The sequence below is a fragment of the Amblyraja radiata genome, unplaced genomic scaffold (genome assembly GCF_010909765.2).
Source record: "Amblyraja radiata isolate CabotCenter1 unplaced genomic scaffold, sAmbRad1.1.pri S145, whole genome shotgun sequence".
Classification (NCBI taxonomy): Eukaryota; Metazoa; Chordata; class Chondrichthyes; order Rajiformes; family Rajidae; genus Amblyraja; species Amblyraja radiata.
This window is the reverse complement of record NW_022630131.1, coordinates 115,142-124,885: the sequence shown is the minus strand read 5'-3', so window position 1 is coordinate 124,885 and position 9,744 is coordinate 115,142. Positions and strand designations below refer to the sequence as shown.

At 49.6% G+C, this 9,744-nt stretch overlaps 1 long non-coding RNA gene and 1 other non-coding gene across 2 annotated transcripts; one reads left to right on the top strand and one right to left on the bottom strand.

The window, feature by feature from the left end:
- Positions 1-3,546: 3,546 nt before the first annotated feature.
- Positions 3,547-3,728, top strand: LOC116969286. The gene has a single exon (XR_004410715.1). It is a non-coding gene; the product is annotated as a U2 spliceosomal RNA (small nuclear RNA).
- A 2,759-nt stretch (positions 3,729-6,487) lies between these two features.
- LOC116969284 lies at positions 6,488-7,777 on the bottom strand. Its single transcript, XR_004410713.1, has 2 exons — positions 7,737-7,777; positions 6,488-6,767 (listed from the first exon to the last, which is right to left on the bottom strand). It is a non-coding gene; the product is annotated as an uncharacterized LOC116969284 (long non-coding RNA).
- Positions 7,778-9,744: the final 1,967 nt, after the last annotated feature.

Genomic DNA, 9,744 nt, shown 5'->3' with positions numbered 1-9,744 from the left:
GGAGCAAGCGCCGGGAGCGAAAGCAGAAACGTGGAAAGCGAGCGGGGGTGCAGGACAGGCTACGGAGGGCTCCACAAAGACCATCGCTCCCAAGCGTCTTTCTCGCAAATGTCCAGTCACTCACCAACAAGCTGGATGAGGTAAGGCTCTGGATCAACACCCAGCGATCCCTGAAAGACTGCTGTGTGCTGATCTTCACAGAGACCCGGCTCAGCGCGCTGGTTCCCGATGGGGCTGTGGACCTAACCAACCGGTCACTGCATGGTGCTGATAGAACAAAGGACTCCGGTAAGAGCAAGGGTGGCGGGCTCTGCATCTACATCAACAATGACTGGTGTACCAACCACACTGCAGTAGAGAGCTACTGTTCCCCAGACCTGGAATACGTACTGATTAAATGTAGGCCGTTTTACCTGCCTCGGGAGTTTACTGTGGTTATCATCATGGCCATATACATCCCACCACAGGCTAATGCTAACCTACCGCTAGCACAGCTGCACTCGGCCATCAGTAAGCAGCAGGATGCTCACCCCGACGGTGCCTTCATTGTTGCAGGGGACTTTAACCAGATCGACCTACGAGCCACACTCCGCAAATTCCACCAGCATGTGCAGTGCCCTACCAGGGGCTCAAACACACTGGATAAAGTGTACACCAACATCAAGGACGCATACAGAGCTCTCCCCTGCCCATCCCTGGGACAATCCGATCACCTCTCACTGTTTCTACTGCCTGCATACAGACCCCTCATCCGCAAGACCAAACCTGCAATAAGGACGGTCAAAATATGGCCCGAGCACGCCACCCTACAACTCCAGGACAGCTTTGATCGCACCGACTGGGACCTGTTTGCACAACAGGCTACCAGTGGTACAGAGGTAGACTTGGAGGAGTACACATCCACTGTGCTCTCCTACATCAACTGCTGTGTGGAGACTGTCACAGTGGACAAGCAAATAAAGATGTTCCCAAACCGGAAACCCTGGATGAACAAGGAGGTTCAGGATCTGCTAAGGGCACGCAACAATGCCTTTAAATCCAGGGACAATTCTGCCTAAAGTGCTGCCAGGTCGAACCTGAACAGAGGCATAAAGTAGGCATGCAGTAGGCATGCAGGCAGTGAAGAAAGCGAATGGTATCTTAGCTTTCATAGCAAAAGGATTTGAGTATAGGAGCAGGGATGTTCTACTGCAGTTCTACATGATCTTGGTGAGACCACACCTGGATTGCGTACTGTTTTGGTCTCCAAATCTGAGGAAGGACATTGTTGCCCTAGAGGGAGTGCAGAGAAGGTTCACCAGACTGATTCCTGGGATGTCAGGACTGTCTTATGAAGAAAGACTGGATAGACTTGGTTTATACTCTCTAGAATTTAGGAGATTGAGAGGGGATCTTATAGAAACTTATAAAATTCTTAAGGGGTTGGACAGGCTAGATGCAGGAAGATTGCTCCCGATGTTGGGGAAGTCCAGGACAAGGGGTCACAGCTTAAGGATAAGGGGGAAATCCTTTAAAACCGAGATGAGAAGAACTTTTTTTACACAGAGAGTGGTGAATCTCTGGAACTCTCTGCCACAGAGGGTAGTCGAGGCCAGTTCATTGGCTATATTTAAGAGGGAATTAGATGTGGCCCGTGTGGCTAAGGGGATCAGAGGGTATGGAGAGAAGGCAGGTACGGGATACTGAGTTGGATGATCAGCCATGATCATATTGAATGGCGGTGCAGGCTCGAAGGGCCGAATGGCCTACTCCTGCACCTAATTTCTATGTTTCTATGTTTCTATAAAAAAGGCCAAAGTCATCCACAGGCAAAGGGTAGAAGACCACTTCAATACCGCGGACACCAGAAGCATGTGGCAGGGTGTCAGGGACATCACTGACTACAAGAGCAGCCCCGCCTGCCCGCACGGTGATATCACACTGGCCAACGAACTAAACACCTTCTTTGCCCGGTTCGAAACTGGCAACACCACCAGGAGTGGAATAACCCCGGCCATGGCGGAGGGACAGGCCTTAACACTGAGCACTCAGGAGGTACAGTGCGCTCTGCGTAGGATCAATCCACGCAAGGCTGCAGGCCCGGATGGAGTCCAGGGAAGGGTACTAAAGGACTGTGCTGTACAGCTGGCGGAGGTATTCACGAGCATCTTCAATCTGTCTCTATCTCTGGCAACGGTCCCCAAGTGCCTGAAAACAGCCACCATAGTGCCGGTGCCGAAAAAGTCCAAAGTCACCAACCTGAACGACTACCGCCCGGTTGCCCTAACTCCAATCCCTATGAAGTGCTTCGAAAGGCTGGTCCTCTCCCATATTAAATCCAGCATCCCTGCCTCACTGGACTCCCATCAATTTGGATACAGGGCAAATAGATCAACAGAGGATGCCATCTCTCTGGCTCTTCACACTGTCCTGACTCACCTGGACAGACAGGGCACGTACGTGAGGATGCTCTTCATTGACTATAGCTCTGCATTCAATACGGTCATCCCCACCAAGCTCACCACCAAACTCCACCATCTAGGCCTCAGCCCACCGATATGCGATTGGATCCTGAACTTTCTGACGGAGCGACCGCAGGCAGTGAGACTGGGCCCGCACCTGTCCTCCACCATCACCCTGAGCACCGGCACACCACAGGGCTGTGTACTAAGCCCCATGCTCTACTCCCTCTTCACTCACGACTGTGTCCCTGCATTCGACACCAACACCATCGTGAAGTTTGCAGACGACACAACAGTGATTGGGCTGATCACCAACGGTGATGAAACAAACTACAGAGCGGAGGTGCAGAACCTGGCGGACTGGTGCGCCCATAACAACTTGACACTAAACACCTCCAAGACCAAGGAGCTGATTATTGACTTCAGGAGGTCCCATAATGGAGAATACGCCCCAATCTCCATCTACGGGGAAAGTGTGGAGAGAGTGTCCAGCTTTAAGTTTCTGGGCACTCACAGTTCAGAGGACCTCACATGGTCCACCAACACCGTTGCACTGGTCAAGAAGGCACAGCAACGACTGTTCTTCCTGAGGACATTAAAAAAGACTGGTCTGCCCCAACAGCTGCTGACAACGTTCTACCGCTGCACCACAGAGAGCATATTAACGTATGGCATCTCTGTGTGGTATCTCAGCTGCACGGAGGCGGAGAGGAGAGCTCTTCAGCGCGTCGTCCACAGAGCGCAGAGGATCATTGGGACAGAGCTACCAGCCTTGGAGGGCATCTACCTCACACGGTGTCTCAGGAAGGCCGTCAGCATCCATAAAGGCACATCACACCCCTGTAACGGACTGTTTGAACTACTTCCCTCCGGCAGACGTTACAAGGCCTTCTACGCCCGAACCTCCAGACTCAGAAACAGCTTTATTCCAAGAGCTACAGCGGCTCTGAACCGGCCCTGCTGAGTGCTCCCCACCCACCCACCCCTGGACAGTCTCCCTCGGATGGTCACGACACACAGCTTATTTATTTATTTTATTTTTATTTTTCATCGGTTGGAGCTGCATACTAAATCTCGTTGCACTGACGTGCAATGACAATAAAAGATATTATTATTATTATTGAATAAAGTCTATTTTGAAATTAAACAGTTTAATATCTGATACGTCCCTTATCTAGGGACCATATATTAAATTGATTTTTGGAACAGGGAGATGGAATAGGGGCTTGCTCCGTCCACTCCACGCATCAACCCAGTATTACAGCCTCTGGGAACGGTGCACTTCCCTTTTGGGAGATTTTCAAAGTTCAAAAGAAAAGACAAAACTTCCTCTTCACCTTTGCATAAAAGCTGCATAAGAGCTGCCCTCTCTCACTCTGCGTGTGTGTGTGTGTTGACGGGACCACTCAAGTTAAATGCCTTCATTTATTTCAAGGGAAAAGAGGAGGACGCTGCTCGCATTTCAACCCAAATGCAACTGAAACTTCCAGGAAGGAGAAAAAAATCTTCAGCAAAATGTTCAAAGTCACAATTGCCGGCTCTGCCAATCAAGTCGTCACAGCGAGCACCGCTATGGTAAGACTCACTGACTCTGTGACGGGGGCAGGGGTGAATTTAGCGCCTTCACACCAGTGAGCGGCTGCAGGGCGAGTCATGGCCTGGTCAATGTGGCGGACCCGTCTCCCCGACAGAAGCCCTGGCCGCACGTTCTGGGAGTGGGGACGGGATGGAAGCCGGCACACTGCGCACGGCTGTGTATTGGCAAGGTGTCTTTCTGCAGTTCCTTCTAAAACACTTTGTCTACTCCACTGCGAAATCTCAAGGTATGCCTACTTTGAAGAAGTTCCATAGATGCTGCTGCACCCCACCCGCTGAGTTTCTCCAGCATTTTTGTGTACCTTTGATTTTCCAGCATCTGCAGTTCCTTCTAAAACACTTTGTCTGTCTGTGGCGGTGGGATGACTGGCTCTGGAGGGTGGGCGGGCTTGCACTGTCGCCAGTGTGCCTGGGTGGGCAGCGCCAGAGGTCATGACAAGGCCGGCCACCTTTGTGGGTTTGTCACGAGCCAGGTTTAAGGCTGAGGAGGAGAGGCAGCAGCAAGCAGCTGGCTGGCTGGTGGAGGGGAAAGGCAAGGCCAGGTGAGCATAAGCAGAGTTTTGTGCTGGAGGTGACTTTTGCAAGAGGCTCTGAGAAGCCTCTCACGAGACTGCATGAAGTCTTCAGGAATTAATTGGAAAGCTAAAGAAAGGAGAGGGGAAGAAAGCAATCCATGATTGGGCTACGAAACCCGTGTTCCTGTGCCCACTGGAGATGTGGTTCTGTTGCAAAATGTACTTTGTGTTGAGAGAGATGAAGCGATGAGCCAGTGGATGTGGTGTATCTGGACTTTCAAAAAGCCTTTGACAAGGTCCCACACAAGAGATTACTGTGCAAAATTCGAGCATATGGTATTGGGGGTAGCAGGCCCACATGAAGCTTTTCAAAAAGGGGGGTGGCATGACAGGATTACAAACATTTTAATGTGAAATAATGTGCGTTCTGCGCACATCACGAGCGCGAAACGTGAAGTCCCTCGATGCCGGGATCCAGGGCCCGCATAAGCTCAGGGGTTTTAGATGCTCAATGATGCATTCTGAGCATTATTTTGGAGCATTTTTGCACCAAATTTATGACCAATATTTCAGAATTTAACAGGAATCTGAGGTAGTTTTTTCACACAAAGGGTGGTGGGTGTATGGAACGAGCTGCCAGGGGAGGTAGTTAAGGCTGGGACTGGGACTTTAAGAGACATTTGGACACGTACATGGATAGGACAGATTTAGATGGATATGGGCCAAACGTGTGTGAGTGGGACATGTTGGTCGGTGTGGGCAAGTTGGGCTGAAGGGTCTGTTTCCACACTGCATCTTTTTATGACTAAAACGTGAAGAAGAAAAATGCATGTAGATAAGTTGAGCAGATTTGACAGAGGAGTGCAATGTAAAGGCAGAGAGAGGGTTATGGGTGGAAAGGAACATAGGAAAGGAGGAGAGAGAGTGGGCTTGGGCAGATGGGTGAAGGGAAAATAGACAGAAAATGCTGGAGTAACTCAGTGGGTCAGGCAGCCTCTGTGGAGAACATGGATAGGTGACGTTTCACAGAGTGCTGGAGTAACTCAGTGGGTCAGGCAGCCTCTGTGGAGAACATGGATAGGTGGCATCTGTGGAGAACATGGATAGGTGATGTTTCACAGAGTGCTGGAGTAACTCAGTGGGTCAGGCAGCATCTGTGGAGAACATGGATAGGTGACGTTTCACAGAGTGCTGGAGTAACTCAGTGGGTCAGGCAGCCTCTGTGGAGAACATGGATAGGTGATGTTTCACAGAGTGCTGGAGTAACTCAGCGGGTCAGGCAGCATCTGTGGAGAACATGGATAGGTGATGTTTCACAGAGTGCTGGAGTAACTCAGTGGGTCAGGCAGCCTCTGTGGAGAACATGGATAGGTGACGTTTCACAGAGTGCTGGAGTAACTCAGTGGGTCAGGCAGCATCTGTGAGAACATGGATAGGTGATGTTTCACAGAGTGCTGGAGTAACTCAGTGGGTCAGGCAGCATCTGTGGAGAACATGGATAGGTGACGTTTCACAGAGTGCTGGAGTAACTCAGTGGGTCAGGCAGCATCTGTGGAGAACATGGATAGGTGACGTTTCACAGAGTGCTGGAGTAACTCAGTGGGTCAGGCAGCATCTCTGGAGAACATGAGTCCGGAGCCGGGTCCTGGAGCCAGGAGTGCGGTCGGAGACGGGGCCGGGAACCAGTAAGCCCACTACAACCCCCTCCCCGACAGCCCCCTCCCCCACACTCCCATATCACCCTCCTCTCCCCCCACCCCCTCCCCAACCGCAGACCCCCACATCCTCCCCGTCAACCCACAACCCCCCAGCCCACACAAAACCCCCCCCCCCCTCAACCCCCCACCTTACCCCATCCCCCGTCCTCACACCCCCACCAATACACCTCCCTTCCCCCACAACCACCGCCGTAAATGAAAATATGTTCAAATTAAGGATGTTTCATTCTAAATATATTTAAGATAAAATAATTATAAATAATTTAAAACACTATAAACATTTATGACAGAAATTGACATTGTTGCGGAAAATCAACTTTGAATCCAGATTAGGTAGAGTTTGTTTGTGTTGTAGAGTGCGGGCGGGGCAGCCGCATCCAGAATCACATTGCTGCTTCTCCGTGGACACGGAACCGGTAGAGGCAAGTATATTCTGGATGGCCCCAGTTGTTATTCACCCGCAGTTCAATGAATTTGTAAACGGCAGCATCTTTATTCTACAAAGCAAAAAAACATGACGACAGACCAGGGAACCTGTGCTTCAGTATGAAAGTACTGTCGGCAGGAGAGAAGATGGATTAGCTACAAACCAGACTTAAAACATCCTGCTGATCATGGATGTCAGGACATTCTATTCAATTACATACAGCATTGATAACCAGCATGTTATCATGGACAAGGTCGATGTTTTTGAGGTATGAGGGGAACATGGATCTCAAATGACTGGGAGCAACAGCTTTACTCCATGTAGCATCGTGGATGGGGAGAGAACAAGATTAATTACACAGGCTTGCTTTGTGGCAACTGACAAATTGTGAATAAAGTGGCCATGAAAAATAAACTTCTATTCTGGAAAGATAAAATGCTGGAGTAACTCAGTGGATCGGGCAGCATTCCTGGACCTGCCTGACCTGCTGAGTTACTCCAGCATTTTGTGTCTTTCCTCAGTAAACCAGCATCTGCAGGTTCTTGCTTCTACAATCTGTAATCTGGATTGGTTCAGCAAGTTTGAAACTTGTAGATGATTCAAGTAGATCAGCCACTGATCCAGCTCTCCTCAGTTTCCCTATTTTTGCATCTGAAAATATGTTTATCATCGACCAGATTGTATGAATGGTCAATTAAAAAAAGTATCTCTGCGCACCTGCTGCCTGACCCGAGTATTTCTAGCATTGTGTTTCAGTCCTCCATCACCTGCAGATTTGCAATTTTCTATTTGTAACTTGTCATTTGTTCCAGTCAATACAATATTTGCCATAATACAAGTCCGAAGAAGGGTCTCAAACTGAAACACCTCCCATTCCTTCTCTCCAAAGATGCTGCCTGTCCCACTGAGTTACTCCTGCATTTTGTGTTCATCTTCGGTGTAAAGCATCTGCAGCATCAGCATTTTCTTCTTACACAATGCACAAACTCCTCCCAAACATATTTAATTTTCAGCAAAAGACACATGTGAGAGAACTTACTGACAGTCCCTGACCCCTTGGTGCAGGGGCGGAAATCTTGGGGTACAGGATTGTGTCCCCCCCCCCCCCATGCTTTGAGAGGTGGGGGACAAATCCCCTCCCCCCAATGTTTTGTCATCCGGATTTTATCAGCCCTTTCTAAGGGCAGAATCTGTCCGTTCGCGGGGTCTTTCAGCGCCCGTTGCAGCATAAAATCAAACTGCTGCATCGAGGCAATCAAGGCTCCCGATGTTGAAGCCTCCGCCGGCCGATGAAAGACCCCGTGAACGGGCTGATTCAAGCCCACGGCCGAAGCCTCGCACTAATGCATCTCGCTCTCTCCTCCAACCTTGACTCGGAGGTAATTCGCTACAGCGTGGATTCAACGCCCAATTAGCAGAGGGAACTAGGACCGGGTCACTTCCAGGGATGCGTTTCTCTATCTGGAAGGTGGATAGTCTGCTGCGGCTGCTGGCAGGTACACAGAGAGAGAGGCCACTCGGCCCACACGTTGCTGCTGTTTCAGCGCCATTGCCCATTAAAAATAAAACATTATAATTTAAACATGTGGAAATAAAGTACCAGAGTAAAAAGAGGCTACAGACTTTTGGCTGTTTAGTAGAGTTACTACTCGTGGAAAAAAACTGTTTTTATGTCTGGCTGTGGCCCAGACAAAACCTGCCCCAGACAGGACAAAGCAAGCCACCAGAGTGCAGGAGCAGAGGCAGCACGGTGGTGCAGAGTAGAGCTACGGCCTTACAGCGCCAGAGACCTGGGTTCAATCCTGACTACCGGTCGGTGTAAGGGTGATCGTTGGTCTACACGGACTCGGTTGGCCGAAGAGCGTTTTTCCACGCTGTTCCCCCCCCCCCCCTTCCCCCCCCAGGGTCTGCTCCTTCTCCAATCCTGGCTGGAAACACACAGCATCAGCGTTATACTGCTCACAGCTCAGCCACAGGCAAACCTGCTGCCGTGCAACACCCCAGGGGCATCTTGATGCATCTGCAGATACTGTGGCCGACAACATCAACACCGAAACATTTGTAGCATGACGCGGCGTGATGATGTATGAATCGCGGTGTTTTTACAAGTATCGCAACATTTTTTTGTCGTCGCTGGATTTTGAAATGTTCAAAATGTTTTGGCGACATTGAATATGATGCCGGCAGTCGCCGAAAAAGATCGGCAAGTGGGACAGGCCCTTAAATGAGTTATTTACCTCTATCGTTATGAGCAGTTGATGCAGTCTGGAAACTGCCGCAGCTCAGCTCTGCACCTTTCCACAGCTGATTCCATTTCCTTCACCTTCTGCAACAACATCTAGGAATAGAAATGAAAAACAAGTTTATTTTCAAGTTCGGAGGCTGTTTAATTCTACTCGCAGCTACTTATTTCACAACATACACGTCAAAGTTACATATATGTAATGCAAAAAAATCACTTTTCCATACTTCATATTTCCTTATGACGTGGGCCATTTCAACCCATCAAATCAATGCCAGATCTCACAAATTTTCCTTGAAACTAGTTCCTCACAAATTCCCATCAAATGCCCGCAAAATCCACCATTCAATTTAAAGCAAACTTCACTGAACTGTAGCAGCTTAACACCCAGAGGATGGGAAATGCAGGGAATTCTCTGCCCAAGTGGCTACGGAGACCAGTCCTTGAGACCAGTTCAACACCGAGGTGACTGGCCTTGATATTACAGAATTGAGAGTATGGCGTAGGTAAATGGTAGTGTTATGTGTTATATGGTTATATGGCGTTAAATGGTGCCGAGATAAATGGTCTGACGGAGAGGTGGAGCAGCTGAGGGGCAGCACGGTGGTGCAGCGGTAGAGTTGCTGCCTCACAGCACCAGAGGCCCAGGTTCAATCCCGACTACGGGTGCTATCTGTACGGAGTTTGTACGTTCTCCCCGTGACCTGCGTGGTCTTTCTCCAAGTGCTCCAGCTTCCACCCACACTCCAAAGACGTCCAGGTTTGTAGGCTAAATAGCTTAGTAAAATAGTAAATTGTCCCTAGT